Raw genomic sequence first — 21,221 nt, 5'->3', positions numbered from 1 at the left:
TCACCAAAATTTGCAATCATGTCCAATCCGGCGAAAAATTTGATATTTTAAGGATGCCGAAAATGGGCGAGAAAAAATGGCTCAATAGCGCCCCCTAGAAAATTAAAAAAATCGAGCCCCTCGAGTGAGATTGCCATAGACAAACGAAATTTGGTACACATATGTATCGTGTAAAGACGCACAAAAAAGTCTCTTGGACCCATATGCTCATAAGGCAAAATGGCTCAATAGCGCCCCCTAGATAATTAAAAAATTGAGCCCCTCCCTACAGAGTGACGTAGATGAACGAAATTCGGTACACATATGTGTCGTGTCAAGACGCACAAAAAAGTCTCTTGGACCCATACCCTCACTCCAACAGGAAGTCGGCCATTTTGAATCGAATCTGCGTTTTTGGCGCCATTTTGGCGATTTCCACGCCTCGTACTTTAACGAACTTGTCCTCGAGATTTAATCCGACCGACTTCAAATTCACTCAGAAACATCTTGAGACATTGGAGATGAAAAGTTATCAAAAACGTTCTGATTAGGGATTTGGTTGCTTCGTGGCGATGTGAGGAATTTTGATGTTTCCCCATTACACAGGAACAGCTGGCCAAATGGGGGTACTGCACCCCATAGAAGATTAAGGAAATTGAGCCCCTCCCTCCAGATTGACAAAGATGAACAAAACTTGGTATATATATGTATCACATAAAGAGGCACAAAAAAGTCTCTTGGACCCATGACGTCACTCCAACAGGAAGTCGGCCATTTTGAAGTGAATTTGCAATTTTGGCACGGTTTGATAGAATTTTCACACAACATACTTTAATGAATTCCTCCTAATCCAACCAACTTTATATTGACTGTGTATGCGTCACAGCAAGTCTCGCTCAGTAGTGGCGGGGCGGGGGAGCTTGGGCCCGATCATCGCTGCTTGCAGCTTTAATTATTATTATTATTCGTCTCTCACAACGAACGCGTTTTTGACAGCCTAAACGTGCCCGAAAAGTCACCAAAATTTGCAATCATGTCCGACCCGGCGAAAAATTTGATATTTTAAGGATCGCGAAAATGGGTGAGAAAAAATGGCTCAATAGCGCCCCCTAGAAAATTAAAAAAAGCGAGCCCCACCACTGAGATTGTCGTAGACAAACGATATTCGGTACACATATGTATCGTGTAAAGACGCACAAAAAAGTCTCTTGGACCCATATGCTCACAAGGTAAAATGGCTCAATAGCGCCCCCTAGATAATTAAAAAATTCAGCCCCTCCCTCCAGATTGACCTAGAAAAACGAAATTCGGTACACATATGTATCCTGTAAAGACGCACAAAAAAGTCTCTTGGACCCATACCCTCACTCCAACAGGAAGTCGGCCATTTTGTGTCGAATCTGCGTTTTTGGCGCCATTTTGGCGTTTTCTACGCATCGCATTTGAGTGAACTCGTCCTAGGGATTTAATCCGACCGACTTCAAATTCACTCAGAAACATCTTGACACATTGGAGATGAAAAGTTATCAAAATCTTTTTGATTAGGGATTTGGTTGCTTCGTGGCGATGTGAGGAATTTTGACGTTTCGCCATTAAACAGGAACAGCTGGCCAAATGGGGGTACTGCACCCTGTAGATGATTAATAAAATTGAGCCCGTCCCTCCAGATTGACATAGATGAACAAAACTTGGTATATATATGTATCACATAAATGGGCACAAAAAAGTCTCTTAGACCCATACCCTCACTCCAACAGGAAGTCGGCCATTTTGTATCGAATTTGCGATTTTGGCGCCATTTTGGCGATTTCCACGCCTCGTACTTTAACGAACTTGTCCTAGGGATTTAATCCGACCAACTTCAAATTCACTCAGAAACATCTTGAGACATTGGAGATGAAAAGTTATCAAAAACTTTCTGATTAGGGATCCGGTTTGGCCGTGGCGGTGCCGACAATTTCCTTCGCCATTCGATCCTTCGCCATTAAACAGGAAGTCCTTATAACTCCTACAGACATCGTCCGATCTACACCAAATTAATCACGCATGTAGAGGGTCCTGCCCTGAACACGTATATGTATCAATACTGTGTCAGCTCCATAGCGCCACCTACTGGATACAATAGCGCCCCCTTGAAAATTGAAAAAAAATTGAGCCCCTCCCTCCAGATTGACCTAGAAAAACGAAATTCGGTACACATATGTATCCTGTAAAGACGCACAAAAAAGTCTCTTGGACCCATGATGTCACTCCACCAGGAAGTCAGGAAGTCGGCCATTTTGAAAAATATGTGAGATTTTGGCGTTTTCCACGCCTCGTACTTTAACGAACTTGTCCTAGGGATTTAATCCGACCGACTTCAAATTCACTCAGAAACATCTTGACACATTGGAGATGAAAAGTTATCAAAATCTTTTTGATTAGGGATTTGGTTGCTTCGTGGCGATGTGAGGAATTTTGACGTTTCGCCATTAAACAGGAACAGCTGGCCAAATGGGGGTACTGCACCCTGTAGATGATTAATAAAATTGAGCCCGTCCCTCCAGATTGACATAGATGAACAAAACTTGGTATATATATGTATCACATAAATGGGCACAAAAAAGTCTCTTAGACCCATACCCTCACTCCAACAGGAAGTCGGCCATTTTGTATCGAATTTGCGATTTTGGCGCCATTTTGGCGATTTCCACGCCTCGTACTTTAACGAACTTGTCCTAGGGATTTAATCCGACCAACTTCAAATTCACTCAGAAACATCTTGAGACGTTGAAGATGAAAAGTTATCAAAAACTTTCTGATTAGGGATTTGGGTGCTTCGTGGCGATGTGAGGAATTTTGATGTTTCGCCATTAAACAGGAACAGTTGGCCAAATGGGGGTACTGCACCCCGTAGAAGATTCAGGAAATTGAGCCCCTCCGTCCAGATTGACATAGATGAACAAAACTTGGCATATATATGTATCACATAAAGAGGCACAAAAAAGTCTCTTAGACCCATACCCTCACTCCAACAGGAAGTCGGACATTTTGAAGTGAATTTGCAATTTTGGCACGGATTGATAGAATTTTCACACCACATACGTTAATGAATTTCTCCTAATCTGACCAACTTCATTTTGACTCTGTGTCATCTCAATATCTGGAAGATGCGTGGCTGCAAGTCTCGCTCAGTAGTGGCGGGGTGGGGGAGCTTGGGCCCGATCATCGCTGCTTGCAGCTTTAATTAGGGCCCAAGCACTATACAGTGCGAAGGCCCTATTGTAATCGTGCCGATTATTATTATTATTATAGTTCTGCCTAAACAAACGCGTTTTTGACAGCCTAAACGTGCCCGAAAAGTCACCAAAATTTGCAATCATGTCCGACCCGGCGAAAAATTTGATATTTTAAGGATCACGAAAATGGGCGAGAGAAAATGGCTCAATAGCGCCCCCTAGAAAATTAAAAAAAGCGAGCCCCACCTCTGAGATTGTCCTAGATAAACGAAATTCGGTACACATATGTATCGTGTAAAGACGCACAAAAAAGTCTCTTGGACCCATATGCTCACAAGGCAAAATGGCTCAATAGCGCCCCCTAGATAATTAAAAAATTCAGCCCCTCCCTCCAGATTGACCTAGAAAAACGATATTCGGTACACATATGTATCCTGTAAAGACGCACAAAAAAGTCTCTTGGACCCATACCCTCACTCCAACAGGAAGTCGGCCATTTTGTGTCGAATCTGCGTTTTTGGCGCCATTTTGGCGTTTTCTACGCATCGCATTTGAGTGAACTCTTCCTAGAGATTTAATCTGACCGACTTCAAATTCACTCAGAAACATCTTGACACATTGGAGATGAAAAGTTATCAAAAACTTTCTGATTAGGGATTTAGTTTCTTCGTGGCGATGTGAGGAATTTTGACGTTTCGCCATTAAACAGGAACTGCTGGCCAAATGGGGGTACTGCACCCCATACAATATTAAGGAAATTGAGCCCCTCACTCCAGATTGACATAGATGAACAGAACTTGGTATATATATGTATCATGTAAAGAGGTACAAAAAAGTCTCTTGGACCCATATCCTCACTACACAAAATGGCTCAATAGCGCCCCCTAGAAAATTAAAAAAATTGAGCCCCTCGAATCAGATTGACATAGACAAACGAAATTCGGTACACATATGTATCATGTAAAGACGCACAAAAAAGTCTCTTGGACCCATATGCTCATGTGAGGAATTTCGACGTTTCGCCATTAAACAGGAACAGCTGGCCAAATGGGGGTACTGCACCCCATAGAAGATTAATAAAATTGAGCCCCTCCCTCCAGATTGACGTAGATGAACAAAACTTGGTATATATATGTATCATGTAAAGAGGTACAAAAAAGTTTCTTGGACCCATATCCTCACTCCAACAGGAAGTCGGCCATTTTGAAGTGAATTTGCAATTTTGGCGCTGCTTGTCTCCATTTGACTCAGAAGATGCGTCACAGCAAGTCTCGCTCATTAGTGGCGGGGCGGGGGAGCTTGGGCCCGATCATCGCTGCTTGCAGCTTTAATTATTATTATAGTTCTGCCTAAACAAACGCGTTTTTGACAGCCTAAACGTGCCCGAAAAGTCACCAAAATGTGCAATCATGTCCGACCCGGCGAAAAATTTGATATTTTAAGGATATGGGCGAGAAAAAATGGCTCAATAGCGCCCCCTAGAAAATTTAAAAAAGCGAGCCCCACCCCTGAGATTGTCCTAGACAAACGAAATTCGGTACACCTATGTATCGTGTAAAGACGCACAAAAAACTCTCTTGGACCCATACACTCACTCCTACAGGAAGTCGGCCATTTTGTATCGAATCTGCGTTTTTGGCGCCATTTTGTCGTTTTTCACGCATCGCACTTTAACGAACTTGTCCTAGGGATTTAATCCGACCGACTTCAAATTCACTCAGAAACATCTTGACACATTGGAGATGAAAAGTTATCAAAAACTTTCTAATTAGGGATCCGGTTTGGCCGTGGCGGCGCCGACAATTTCCTTCGCCATTCGATCCTTCGCCATTAAACAGGAAGTCCTTATAACTCCTATAGACATCGTCCGATCTAGACCAAATTAATCACGCATGTAGAGGGTCCCGCCCTGAACACGTATATGTATCAATAATGTCTCAGCTCCATAGCGCCACCTACTGGATACAATAGCGCCCCCTTGAAAATTGAAAAAAAATTGAGCCCCTCAAGTCAGATTGACATAGACAAACGAAATTCGGTACACATATGTATCTTGTAAAGACGCACCAAAAAGTCTCTTGGACCCAGGACGTCACTCCAACAGGAAGTCGGCCATTTTGAAAAATATGTGCGATTTTGGCGTTTTCCACGCCACGTACTTTAACGAACTTGTCCTAGAGATTTAATCCGACCGACTTCAAATTCACTCAGAAACATCTTGAGACATTGGAGATGAAAAGTTATCAAAATCTTTCTGATTAGGGATTTGGTTGCTTCGTAGCGATGTGAGGAATTTTGATGTTTCGCCATTAAACAGGAACAGCTGGCCAAATGGGGGTACTGCACCCCGGAGAAGATTAAGGAAATTGAGCCCCTCCCTCCAGATTGACGTAGATGAACAAAACTTGGTATGTATATGTATTGTGTAAAGACGCACAAAAAAGTCTCTTAGACCCATATCCTCACTCCAACAGGAAGTCGGCCATTTTGAAGTGAATTTGCAATTTTGGCACGGTTTGATACAATTTTCACACCGCGTACTTTAATGAATTCCTCCTAATCCGACCGACTTCATTTTGACTCTGTGTCATCTAAAGATCTTGAAGATGCGTCACAGCAAGTCTCGCTCAGTAGTGGCGGGGCGGGGGAGCTTGGGCCCGATCATCGCTGCTTGCAGCTTTAATTATTATTATTATTATCGTTCTGCCTAAACGACGGCCTTTTTGCCCCCCTGAACGTGCTTGAAAAGTCACCAAATTGTGCAATCATGTTCGGCCCGGCGAAAAATTTGATATTTTATGGTTTGCATAAATCGGCGTTGCAAAATGGCTCTGTAGCGCCCCCTAGAAAATTTAAAAAAGCGAGCCCCACCCCTGAGATTGTCCTAGACAAACGAAATTCGCTACACATATGTATCGTGGAAAGACGTACAAAAAAGTCTCTTGGACCCATACCCTCACTCCTACAGGAAGTCGGCCATTTTGTATCGAATACGCATCGCATTTGAGCAAACTCCTCCTAGAGATTTAATCCGACCGACTTCAAATTCACTCAGAACCATCTTGACACATTGGAGATGAAAACTTATCAAGAACTTTCTGATTAGGGATCCGGTTTGGCCGTGGCGGCGCCGACAATTTCCTTCACCATTCGATCCTTCGCCATGAAATTTCAAACCCTCATAACTTGACTCCACATGGTCTCAGCTTTTCCAAATTTCATATGCTTGTTCAGTGTCCCGGTCTGAACACATGTACAGTCTCATATTTAGTGACAGTCATAGCGCCACCTACTGGCAACAGGAAGTCACTTGCTTCAGTCTTTCACTGATTACTCCCATAATCTTAAGTATTTATACCTGAAATTAACTCAGCTGAGACATAAGACCTTGGTGATGCTACATTCTGCAACTCATGACCCATCATCAAATACCGTTGCCATGACAACACATTCAACGCCATGATAATACGATTACAGTTTTTAGGGGCAAAGGATGCCTCCACCGTAATGAAACTCAACACACACGTCTGGAGTGGGTTCATTCAACATCCTATATACTTCAATGGGATGGGCGTGACTAAACGGCTCAATAGCGCCCCCTTGAATATTTCAAAATTGAACCTCAGCCTTCCCGATTGACATAGAAGAATGAAATTCGGTAGGTTTATGTATCATCTCCAGACACACAAAAACGCCATTTGGACCCATACCCTAAGTCCAACAGGAAGTCGGCCATCTTGGGAAAAATGCTATATTTTAGTGAGTTTTTTGGTCATTTCCAGGCCTCATAATTGAACAAACTACTCCTAGAGATTCCATCCCATCCACTTCAAATTCACACACAATCATCTTGAGACATTGGAGATGACAAGTTATCAAAAGCTTTTTTATGACTTCTTCCTGTTGGGCGTGGCTGTGCAAACAATTTCGATGCTTCGCCATGAAGCAGGAAATCCTTATAACTCCTACAGACATTGTCCCACCTACATGAAATTGATTACACATGTAGAGGGTCCCGCCCTGAACACATCTATGCATCAATACTGCGTCAAATACACAGCGCCACCTACTGGACACAGGAAGTCAGCCTCATATGACAAACATTATCCGATTTACATGAAATTTACAGGATGTGTTCTCCACATCACACACTGCAACATGACATATAATTGGTGGGTGATCTCTAGCGCCACCTAGTGGACACATGCAATGTGACTTAGCCCCATCACACAACGTTCATTACGAGCCCGGGTGCCAAGACGTCTACGTGCCCGCTGTGTCTGCCGTGTGACTGCAGCACGCACCGACATGCGCGTACGGGGCGGTGCGTGGGGGGGCTTGGGCCCGTTCATCACTGCTTGCAGTTTTAATTATTATTATTATCGTTCTGCCTAAACGAACGCCTTTTTGCCCCCCTAAACGTGCCCCAAAAGTCACCAAAATGTGCAATCATGTTCGACCCGGCGAAAAATTTGATATTTTATGGTTTGCATAAATGGGCGTGGCAAAATGGCTCCGTAGCGCCCCCTAGAAAATTTAAAAAAGCGAGCCCCTCCCCTGAGATTGTCCTACACAAACGAAATTCGATACACATATGTATCATGTAAAGACGCACAAAAAAGTCTCTTGTACCCATACCCTCACTCCTACAGGAAGTCGGCCATTTTGTATCGAATATGCTTTTTTGGCGATTTCCACGCATCTCATTTGAGCTAACTCCTCCTAGAGATTTAATCTGACCGACTTCAAATTCACTCAGAAACATCTTGAGACATTGGAGATGAAAAGTTATCAAAAACTTTCTGATTAGGGATCCGGTTTGGCCGTGGCGACGCCCACAATTTCCTTCACCATTCGATCCTTCGCCATGAAATTTCAAACCCTCATAACTTGACTCCACATGGTCTGAGCTTTTCCAAATTTAATATGCTTGTTCAGTGTCCCGGTCTGAACACATGTACAGTCTCATATTTAGTGACAGTCATAGCGCCACCTACTGGCAACAGGAAGTCACTTGCTTCAGTCTTTCACTGATTACTCCCATAATCTTAAGTATTTATACCTGATATTCACTCAGCTGAGACATAAGACCTTGGTGATGCTACATTCTGCAACTCATGACCCATCATCAAATACCGTTGCTATGACAACACATTCAACGCCATGATAATACGATTACAGTTTTTAGGGTCAAAGGATGCGTCCACGGTAACGAAACTCAACACACACGTCTGGAGTGGGTTCATTTAACATCCTATATACTTCAATGGGATGGGCGTGACTAAACCGCTCAATAGCGCCCCCTTGAATATTTCAAAATTGAACCTCAGCCTTCCCGATTGACATAGAAGAATGAAATTCGGTAGGTTTATGTATCATCTCCAGACGCACAAAAACGCTATTTGGACCCATACCCTAAGTCCAACAGGAAGTCGGCCATCTTGGGGAAAAATGCTATATTTTGGTGAGTTTTTTGGTCATTTCCAGGCCTCATATTTGAACAAACTAGTCCTAGAGATTCCATCCCATCCACTTCAAATTCAAATACAATCATCTTGAGACATTGGAGATGAAACGTTATCAAAATCTTTTTTATGACTTCTTCCTGTTGGGCGTGGCTGTGCAAACAATGTCGATGCTTCGCCATGAAGCAGGAAGTCCTTATATCTCCTACAGACATTGTCCCGTCTACACCAAATTGATCACACATGTCGAGGGTCCCACCCTGAACACATCTATGCATCAATACTGCTTCATATACACAGCGCCACCTACTGGACACAGGAAGTCAGCCTCATATGACAAACATTATCCGATTTACATGAAATTTACAGGATGTGTTCTCCACATCACACACTGCAACATGACATATAATTGGTGGTTGATCTCTAGCGCCATCTAGTGGACACATGCAATGTGACTTAGCCCCATCACACAATGTTCATTAGGAGCCCGGGTGCCAAGAAGTCTACGTGCCCGCTGTGTCTGCCGTGTGACTGCAGCATGCACCGACATGCGGGTACGGGGCGGTGCGTGGGAGCTTGGACCCGGACAATGCCATATTGTGAAGATTGGATGTTAAGAGGCTGGGTGTGTTAACCCTAGAAAGCTGAGGCAGGAGGCTGTAACTGCTTTTAAAATAGTTTTATTGCAAGAACACAAAGAATCAGGTCTTCAGAAAGGTGCATTACTGAGTAAAATAGTCAACAAGAACTGGAAGGCATGACTGTCTGTATCAAGAGAGTCTACCATCTTGTGATGAGGTGTACAGAACTAATCATAATTGATGACAGCTGGAGGGCTGATTCCTGGACACCCATCTCCACTCCTTCTGCAGAAAGTGACAGGACAAGAGAGGAGACAGAGGAGAAAGCAAACTACAGGAGACAAACTGAGTTTTAACAAGGTCTTTCAGTGTTTACCTTTCATGTAAATACCAAACCAATCAGCAGGGCACCGCAGGGAATCGAACCCCATCCCAGTATAAACCAGGAGTACCATTACCAGTGCCTTTTGCTTTTAGTCTGAACATGGTAGGTAAAGCAAAACCTACATTAGCAACAGCATTTTATTATATGTCAAAATGACAACTACAATTTATTTGTTCAGCAAATATAGAAAACTATGCAAATAGTGCAGTTTTGAATAAATGGTTCAATGCGCCAAATATTTATCAATACATCTAGATGCTGTTGTAATGTAGGAAAAAGAAAACCTACAACATAATAAATAACAATATAATAAATAACAACAAACAATTAACAAAACACAACTTCACATACAACATAGATAAAGCCATGCAAACATCCTCTAATGCACACCATGGGTAAGAAAATTGTCATTTCATATTATACAATATATAGTTGAGTGTTTTCTTTACTACATTTTTAAAAAAGAAATCTATATAATTCATGATTTTTGAAAATGATCTCAGATAATTTTCAATTATCAATCAAAATAAACAAATCACTTTTTGACCCATGTTGTATACATTAAAGCATTACAGAACATACAGCTGACCACAAGACTAACATCTACAACTATAATGACCACTAATTACAAGTCTACAACTAACCAACCACCTATTAGTCTGATACATTATTATTATTATTATTATTATGATTATAAAAATATTCCTACATACACATGATCAACTAACGCGCAATCCATTCTACCTGATACTGGAAACACTTACCTAAACACCACAACCTATAGTTACTATGACAACTCTTCCTATTTAGACATCTCTACATTTAAAACAGCAAACAATCGCCTCATGATCACTAAAATATGCAGGCACAACCTCACACTCAACTTCATAATCTGATGTATTAACATAAACATGATCTATCAACGTCCCTTGCTCTGTTGTCGCCTGCGTTACTAACTGAACAAACCCTTTGTCTGTTAGAAGTTTGCAGAGACTTGATGATTTCAAGAGATCGTCATTAAAATCTCCCATGACTGCTATATTGTTACTTTTAGGATGTAGCCAATCAAGTAATTTCCCTAAGTGTTCTTTAAACAGAGACATGGGATATGACGGTGGCCGATAAATAACTGCTACTAATAGATTATATTCTAGCCAATTATAAACTATACATTCTAAATTGAATGGTGGCATTTGGATAATATTAGAGGCCAAATTGTGTGCACTGTACAAGCCAACACCACCATGTTGTTGTCCTTGCAGTGCAATCAGTGCTGGATGGTCACTGTTATAAGATAAACTTCGAGGACTACTGTGAAAAGTGAAGCCCTCGATGTTTACTGCTTCTGTAGATGCAGCAGGTAGCCATGTTTCTGTCACAGCAATACAGTTAAGCTGTAAATGCTGTGTACATGAAGCCAAATCTGATACATGTTTAGTTAGATTTTGTACATTCATCAAAAAAACATTGAATGTATTTGTATCCAATTTGTGCCTAATGTTATTTCCTATCAAATATTGGGGCATACTCTGCATAGCATCCTTAATGTTATCCTTACAATAAATGGCCTTATCATCAAAGTCTTGAATCACCAACCCTGACAAGCTTCTAACACGACTTAAGGCCACATACGCCTGACCTGCACAAAACACCTTCTTCAGACATACCACAGCACTATCAACAGTTATACCCTGTACCTTATGTACAGTACAAGCCCACGCAAGTCTAAGTGGAAACTGACGACGCATGCCACCTTTATTGGTCACCCTCTCTTCCTCTGCTTCAATACCGATAGAACCTGCTACAACTGACAAACTACTACCACACTGTTTCCTCCTCTGAGCACCAACATTATCATCATCAAATTTAACAAACACTCTGTGAGGAAACTTTTTCTTCTCTAAATGAACTATGTCCGTCACAAAGCCACACACACCATTAACAAGACCATCTGACACATCCACATTTTTACACAACATAACACGTGCACCCTTACCTAATGACAACACTTGGGCTAAACACGTGTTATATGATTTTGTGTGATGGCCACTCTTCAACACTAATTCACCTGTTTTTTTATCATTGACATAGTCCTGAGCCTCTATTTCCTCATACTCAGGACATGTCTTCAACAGTTCTACATCATTGTGCTCATTTACTTGTCTATTCGTCGGAAAAATGTGTAAAGCTGAGCTGACTTCACCGGTTTCACAACGCTTTAATATTTCAATGTCGCTATTCAACATTGCCGTCCCTTTTGAACGAGTTCTAACCCGATTTAACAACGACGCAAACTCACCATCTTTTTGTCTAACTACTTCGGTCAACTCGACAACCTTAAAAAGGTTCGACCACAGGTTGACTCCAAGTTCCTCTTCATAAAGAGGTTTCCCTCTAACTGGAGGCAACTGGAAAAAATCTCCTACAGCTATAACACACACGTTCCCAAACGGAGCCAAATCACCTGTCTGTTTAATCTGTCTCAACCTACTATGAACATACGTCAACAGTCTGTGATCAACCATCGATATTTCATCAATTATCAAAATTTGAAGATCACTATATTTAGCACGCAAAGAGTTCACCTTTTCCTCACCCAAAGGTACGTAGGGAAGGCGAACATCTTTGCCAATGCTAAATGTGTGATGAATGGTTGTTCCATGTAAATTGTACGCAGCAATCCCCGTAGGAGCCGTTAACAAGACACAAATATTGTCAGGTTGACGACAGACTGTTGACAACAACCTCATTGCCTCATACTGAATGGCTTTAATTAAATGGCTCTTTCCTGTCCCTGCACCACCTGTAACAAAAACATGAAAGGGATGTGGCTTCTTCCCTCTAACCCTATCTAAACACCACTGCCTCACCTGATAAAAAACACACCGCTGAGTCTCATTTAAAGACCTAATAAGAGCCAAGCCATCAGTCCTACACATAATGTTATTCCTTTTTTCTATATTCACTACCTGTTCCCTACACACCGCTAAGTCTGGGACATTTTCATGATCAACATCACCATCTAATACCTGCCCTTTCTTTCTTTCTTCCTCTTCCTGTACACACTCTAACCTCTCTACCTCCTGCTCTGGGCACAATTCACCCCAGGCATCTTCTGCTACACCATCTAATGCTACATTTTCCAGGATCTCATCCAACTCGTCGGCATTAATTTCAAATTTACTTCTATTCAAATCTACGACTTCTTTAACCGAATGCATCGTCCTATCACTAAACCTAACACGCGCATCGTTATAAAATTGTCCATATGTATCAAATTTTTTAGGCTTTAATTGCTCATCGGAACGATACGGCAAGAACAACTGCAGGATGCTCTGATAGAATAATTCTGGAGTTTTAGTCTCCGAAAAGCGCGCATATCTAATTACTGCAGGTTCAGAATTTGTTCTTTTCGCGACAAATCCGCAATCATTTTTTAATTGAATCTTAGCTTTACATTTCTCATTCTTAGCTACGATGCGATACTCAGACGCAAATGTGGCTATACACATATCGCTAAACGTACTATCGTTAGGCCTATTCTTAAAACGATCAATTATACTAGTCATCCAGATGTCATCTGCATTACAATCTGAAGACTCTGCCTTTTCCCTCAATATACTTATAGGAAGACTCATCCTTACTATATTGTCCCCTGTAGGTATAAACACAACCTTCCTAGAGAATTCCTTCAGGTGCATGCCACTTAACCTATAGACAGCTTCCTGAGCACTCACATCTCTATTATGCAGATAAACACTACCTAAACTTTTCAAAGCCTCTTTGGCACTAACGTTCCCGTCCTTTGACGCTTCCCTATGGGCGTTCCCTAGCAACAATCCTATGTCTCTCTCTGCCTTAGAGATATAAGAAATAATATAAACTATGCAAGCGTACGCGTCTGATACAAATTGGACGTCTAAATTGGCATTCCAACATTTCAACAGCGGCTTACTATACTGGTTAATCCAGACTTCATTAACCTGCCTCTTCAAGACTACCGTTGTCTTTTTCGCGATGCGTTGATATGCAGCCTCAAACGTAGCTTGACTAATCCCTAAACGCTGCCACAACTCCTCAACAGTGAGGTTACTATTTTCCTCCTTTAATACAGCTGCCTTGATACGTCCCACTATATCTTCTGCGTACTCTCTTTTCATGAGATCTGGTTTTTCCATGTTTCGTTTACCACATGTACACGCTGCGGATTCCTCGCACTTACATTTATTTTTGGCTTCTTCCCCTGATGGGCTACGAGAAATGAATGTACGAGTGGATGGCACTTTTGGAAAATTGAAACGACAAGCTGTGTTTTTCTTTTTACAAGTTTTAGAATGTCGCTTTGAGTGCTGCTGTACAGATGTGACAATGTCCAATAATGTCTCATCTTGTGCCGGTAACTCGCATGTCACATATTTGTCAATAAATTCCACGACTTCTTCGTCCGTGTTTTCATCAATTTTGGGTGCGTTTTCAATCCAAAACAAGCAATGTACATGTGGTGAACCGCGCTGCTGAAATTCAACCCTATAAAAGTAATCGATAACTTTACCAATCGGATTGGAGGGGGACATAAGGACCTCCCTCAAAAACACATGCCAGCGATAATCAAACATTCTCGCTGCAGTGACCGGATTACGACGCAGTAACTCACACTTGTCTGCCCACTCTAAATCTTCTGCAGTCTGAGTCCTACCTTCCTGCTTCAAAATGCTACCTAGTAAATTAGTCCATCTCAAATCTGCAGAAGAAAATGAACAAAACCAAGTAGGCAGACCAAGCTGGCGGACCGACGCAATTAACCCACGCTGGGCTTCCTGCCAAAAAGCCGGGGTACCTCGGATCGGCTTTAGAAAACGATACCCGTCATCAAACTCCAACAACTTCTTCATGGACTCTTCATCGTTTATTAAGTCCCTTACACTTTGACCACCTACCTTCTTAGAAGGACGCCCCTTACCTTTTCGCAGGGCGATTGACACATTCGACACAACCTGCTGAACCTCAGACATGTACTGACCAAAAAATATATATTCTACATTTCTAGAAAACCTACCGTCAGCATGCAAAATCCTGTTGTTCAAATACCGAGACAACGTTAAACGACTAGACCTACTATCATGATACGTTTTACCACCTAGAGGAAACAACACTGGGAAACATTTAGCCTCATTTTCCTGATCAGAAAGTAACTTAACAGGATTGTTACCTTCTGCAGGCGCAACATTCAACACACCCTCATAATATTGATCTAATGTTTCCTGACCTATGTCAACAGGCATAAAACACGTGTCCTGAAACATACAATGCTGCTGCCTATCATGTAAAAGCTCATCTGAAACATCTTCATCTTCCCCAGTTTCTGCATTAACACTAACCTCTGGTTCAACAACTGCCTCATCTTCTTCCCTAAGAAATGCATTTAGCCACTCCTCATTAAAATCAACGTCTTTATAATACACGTTTGTTTCTTTTAAAAACTGCAACGCCTTCCTAACACGCATAGTATCCACAAACTGATACTCATAATGACCTTTATACGTCAACTTACGCTTCAGTTTTACAAGCAACAAAGACCCCTCCATATTGGAGCGCGGCAACAAATTACTGGTCTCCACTATGTTGGCAGGAACACATGTCACCGGACCATGCACTCCATTCTGACCTCCCTTAGGCAGAGCCAACATCTTCATAAACGGTATGTGCAACGCAATTAAATGCTGCTCTAAACTATTCAAACACGCCAACTCCGGTGGAATAGGATCAAGTTTCAAATTATTAACTGAACTCTCAGGTGGCAGTACACCATTATTAAGCTTACTATGACACGTGTGACAAATCCACAACTGACCTCTAGCTGAATCTAACCACTGACACGGCACTACACAGTCCTTACTACACTTGTGTAAATAGTCCTCACTAATACACTTATCTGCTAATGAAGCTAATGCCTTACTCTTGCTGTAATTCTCTTTTCTACAATTTAAGACCTGCCGTCTAAACAACAACCTATGACAAACTGAACACACAAAATCTGGACCATCTTTAACCTTATCCAAAAACTGGTCCATCACAAAATCAAACTGCTTCTGCTTCTCTTTCATGTCTACTCTCTTCAACTTGTTACCTGCTACAACACGAATTCTATGCTCCGAGTCCCCATGATACCTTCTTTGACTCATATCCTTCACTCTCTGCCTATGAACCACATTTTCCCTATACTTTCCAACACTCTTTGCTTTCACTCTCTGCCTATGAACCACATTTTCCCTATACTTTCCAACACTCTTTGCTTTCACTCTCTGCCTATGAACCACATTTTCCCTATACTTTCCAACACTCTTTGCTTTCACTCTCTGCCTATGAACCACATTTTCCCTATACTTTCCAATACTTTTTGCTTTAACTTGCTCCTGATGCAACAAATTTTCCCTATACTTGCCTACACTCTGTGCTTTAACTCGCCCTCTATGCAACAAATTGTCCCTATACTTCCCTACACTCTGTGCTTTAACTCGCTCTCTATGCAACAAATTTTCCCTATACTTCCCTACACTCTGTGCTTTAACTCGCTCTCTATGCAGCAAACTATCTTTATACTTCCCTACACTTATTGCTTTTTCCTTCTCCCTCAGCAACACATCCTGATGATATTTCTTATTGCGCATTTCCTTTTTCTTCTCCCTATTCAGCACACTATCCTGATATTTCATTTTAATTTGTGACTTCCTCTTACTTTTCAAATACTTGGAAAGACAACTATTACTATTCACACCTGCACAATCTACTGTTTTCACTCTCTTACACTCTGGACTTTCCAAAGAACAACTCTCTACACTACGACGTCTCATATCATAAATGTTACAGTCTAAACTATTCACATTACACAAACCATAACACCTCTGCAGCTGAGGCTCATAAACACAAACAACTGTTTCATAATGGTTACCATTACTATTTTCCAAATAAATCCCCTGTCTAGACAAACCATTAAACTTACAACTATATTCTAACCATCTACCATCACAAAATGTAAAGATATTAACTCCTAAACAATTTGCTGCTGCCTGAATTTCCACCTCTGTTGCCCAGCTGCCAACATAACGCATTTTTGACTCCCTAACATAATCTGCCACTGAAGAATAGCCACTTCTCAAAATGCTATTGTATTGTGACGCATTCTTCTCTAGATGCTTAACAACAGTGAGTCTAATCTTCCTATGACTCTTCTGTGTTCCACTCACAGCTAGAGACACTGCCCTAAAGAAACAGTTCCCATCAGCCACTATGTTCTCCTTCTTACAAGGAGACCCTAACAAACCAACTCCTACAGACCCTACATCAACTTTCTCAAACTCTACATTTACCCGTTTACAAACCAACTGGGCAACCTCCTTACTGAGGGGATCAAACTGCAGCTGTTTGCACATCTCATCACTGACAAACACAACATCTGCATCAGCTGTAGGAGCATCCCCACTAACAACATCTGCATCAGCTGCAGGAGCATCCCCACTAACTATCACAGACACGACCTCATCTGCAGTAGCATCATCACTAACAACTGCTACATCTGCATCAGCTGCAGGAGCATCCCCACTAACAACAACAGACACGACCTCATCTGCAGTAGCATCATCACTAACAACTGCTACATCTGCAGGAGCATCATCAAACACTACGTGAAACACACGCACACCAGCGATCTCAAAAGCTTCATGACTTGCATTGAGTGATGCAGCCAGATTGCATACATACTCATGCAGGTCTCTAACACAACAAAAATACGCAACTAAACTTCTACCATGAACACCTACCAATCCAGCTGCGCTGCGTGCATGTGAATCAACAACAGCATATCTACCGTTCTGACTAATAACCGCGCAAGTATTACCACCCAGGGTCAGTAAGCACGTGCTATAGTTATCAAGCATCCTCTCCAATCCATTTAGGAGAGAGGTGTGACAACCAGCCTCAACAAGTTCTCCATCAACTACATTGACCACACCACTAACATAGTCACTACCATAGTCAAAGGTAAACTGCTGCCCGTCAAAAACATGTTGTCCTGGCAGTTCAGGAACACACAAGAACTCAGAGGTCCCACTGATCCTCTTGTTCTCACGCAAGAACGCGTACAAGTCATCGCCTAAATGGAGAACATGATCCAAATCACGACGCCGCCACGAGAACACACTACTGACTGTGTGTTTAGCCAAGCTTGCTAAAGCTATGGCCATACACTGACGTCCTGGGTATTTAAATCTACCATTGCCCTGATGGAAGCTCCCCCTAACCCATTTAACCTTAGCAGATGTACAGTCATCATGGTCAGTAGGAACATCAGTGTCCGAACACACTGAACCTGAACTAGAAGAATCAAAGTCTGTCCTACCTTTGACGCATCTAGGGAAGTCTTCCTCCACGGGGCTGGGGGGCGATGACTCTGAGGACACGTGACATGGTTAACAAACATGTTTTCAAACTCCACCAATAAATGACCGTTAAGGCTAATCAGGAACTAGGGTCAATCTTACCTGTGACGCAGGCAGCCGGAGTCTCCCTCTGCGTCACGACCACGTCCACGGGGCTGGGGAGCGATGACTCTGAGGACACATGTGACATGGTTAACAAACATGTTTTCAAACTCAAAGTGCATTGCATGTTTCAGGACAGCATTAGAACTAGGGTCAATCTTACCTGTGACGCAGGCAGCAGGAGTCTCCCTCTGCGTCACGACCACTTCCACAGGAGCAGTCTCGACAACAGCCTTCACCTAGAAGAGGAGAAAAACCAAAAATGATTGACCAACTCCATCCACACATTTTTTCATGGTTTCACTCCAAACATAATACAAACAAAAATGTCATCAATTACTAACCTGCTGTCGAGCCCGTCTCCGCTTGGAAGTGGCTGCCTTGGGCTGACGGTCCACGTGGGGTTTCTAAAAGAAAAACATGAAAATATTAACATCAAATTTGAAATGAATTTAATTAATTAGAAAGACTCAATCAACACATATCATTTGCATGTAACTTACCTTCTTGCCGGATGGCGCAGTGCACATCACAGGGCTGGGGAGATCAGATGGAGCGACCCTGTCCATCGCCTCCATCACCGCGCTGCTGAACCGCACCGGGTTCAGTGGGAAGGACACCTCCAGCTGTGAAATAATAATGGAGACAGACTATTACTGACAACTTGCTTTGACATATAATACACATATGATCACTAAAAATATCAATGATAAAGTTAAAGCATAACACAAATAGACTGACCGGCTGCTGGAGCTTCCCACTTTGGCCCGCGCCGCACGACTCCTCCTCGCTGGAACGTCTCCTCTGTAATGACCAAAGTTTGTATTAAACAGATTGAAGCTGCAGTTGGTAAGTCTTATAAAAGTAACTTTTTGTCATATTTGCTAAGACTGTCACTATGTAAAGACAGCATTACATGAAACTAGTAATCAGTAAAAAACAAACTGCTCCTACTGCAAATTGCCAGAATCCACCACGACTGGAAAAAAGACCCAATCAGAGCCGGTCAAGCTCATGTCTCCCAGTTTCTAGGTAAGGTATAGCCATGTGAAAGTCACTGTAAACGTGTTATATCTAGCTGTGTGGAGTGTAGTGCATGTATTACCGATCACTTGGTCGCGTGCACGTCAGCCTCCTCTGGGGGAGGGACTTTGGAGGCAGGAGTGCAGCGGAGAGGGAGGGGGAGGGATCTGACAGTTGTACTTCTTCAAATTTGATGCTAAGTCCTCTCTCTGCTCAAAGTTACCAACTGCAGCTTTAAGTCAAACTTTATTGTTATGATGTTACTTTAAAAAAAAAAAAAAAAAAGTCTAAATCAAATCCTTACCTTTCTGCACCGTTCCACAAGTGACCAGTCGAAGGGGTCTGATTGCCGAGGAACGACAATCTCCCCCTTGACGACCACTCGTGGAAGGCGACGAGGCGTCCCTGGCGAGGTCCTCGGAGACACGCTGGGCTCTGGTGGCGGCGTCGCCAGATGCAGATAAGCGGCCCTCCACAGTGACCCCCGAAGGATAAGCATACCAGCGCTGTCACTCAAGTGGATCTGCAAAAACAACACATGAAAAATCGATTTACACATCAGAAATTTGACTCTCCAAGTTGTCACATTTCAACAACAAAGAAGTAGTACTACTACTTACGCCGTCTCTGCTCCACAGCTCAAGACGCCGCGTGGGGAAGTCGTCCGCAAGATGGATGTACGGGACACCTACAGGAAAAAAAACATTAATTACTGAAATATTCAGAGACAACATAATTCACATTATTATTATTATATTTTTTTCTCTTTTTTAACATACCCATGCTTGCAGCGACCTGGCTGAACGCGTTTCGGAAGTGGGCCTGGAGGTCGTCATCCACAACCAAACGCGGCACGAAGTCCATGACGATCACCTAGAAGAAATAAAATAAAATAAAAGATTTCATTACGAAAGTCTTTTCACAATCAAATTCATTTGTGGCACAAGCTGCTGCCACTATAAATTCCCTCAACACAGTTTAGTCAGACACAGTTCAATTAACATTTTTTATTGCCACACAAAAACTTGCGCAGCTCTCAGGTGCTGCTGCTGCTTTACACCGGGCTCTCCACCGCAACGACCAACTCGCCAGCCTTTTTCTGCTCCGGTGCTCCTCCACTCTCTCTGTGCAGCCACCACGCTGTCCAGCACCTACTACAGTGCGAAAGGAGAGCTTGATTAGTCAATTAGTCCAACTGTACCAATCAACTCACCTGGCGCTGCTCCTTCCCAACCTGCCCAAACCAAGCTCACCACATGTTATAATTATACAACCAATCATAATAACCGAAATAATAATCATTGTAATGACAAATGCACTTACCTTAGGCCAGCGTGTGCAGACCGTGCACAGGAGCTTGGCGAAGTCGGCCCGGCCCTAGTCCACTGTCCGGCTCGCTGTCAAGTTGTTGCTAGGAGCCATGAGACAGACCAAGTCAGGGACCCGAGGTACCGTAGCGTTCAGCACCTCGGTCCGCAACTGAGCTGCACAGGCCCCCGGCGTCGACATGACAGCGAAGGACAGGCACCCCTCTGGCATAGGAACCACACCATCTGCGAAGCTTCGCAGATGCGAGGCACCGACAAGAAGGACCAACTGAAACAACACAAGATATATATTTTTCAATAATGGAAATAATTACTCCTCGGATCAAATTGTTTGTTATTAAATTATAAAAAAAAAAATAATAATAATAATACCTTCTTGTCGGGGGCATCAGCTGGAAGGACCAACTTGTGCTGACGGCCGGTCAGCTCAGAGGTCGGCCACTTCCTCACCTTGTGGCGCCAGCCGGTGCCACGGCCTAGATGAAGCCAAGATAAAAACATCATTTACAACATATCCAAAACACAACACACTTTCCCAATAGGAAAACTGCAAGACAGTTTACACCTTCCACATATGAAGGAAAATATTCATTAAAATAAAAGTTGGCTACATACGTGCAAGGGTGTCACAAGGAGGCTGCTGGGGACCCAGCATGACGATCCGCTGCTCCTCCACTCGCCTCCTGGCGGCCTGGGAACGGCGGA

The sequence above is a fragment of the Scomber japonicus genome, chromosome 20 (assembly GCF_027409825.1).
Source record: "Scomber japonicus isolate fScoJap1 chromosome 20, fScoJap1.pri, whole genome shotgun sequence".
Classification (NCBI taxonomy): domain Eukaryota; kingdom Metazoa; phylum Chordata; class Actinopteri; order Scombriformes; family Scombridae; genus Scomber; species Scomber japonicus.
Note: the sequence above shows the minus strand (reverse complement) of the source record.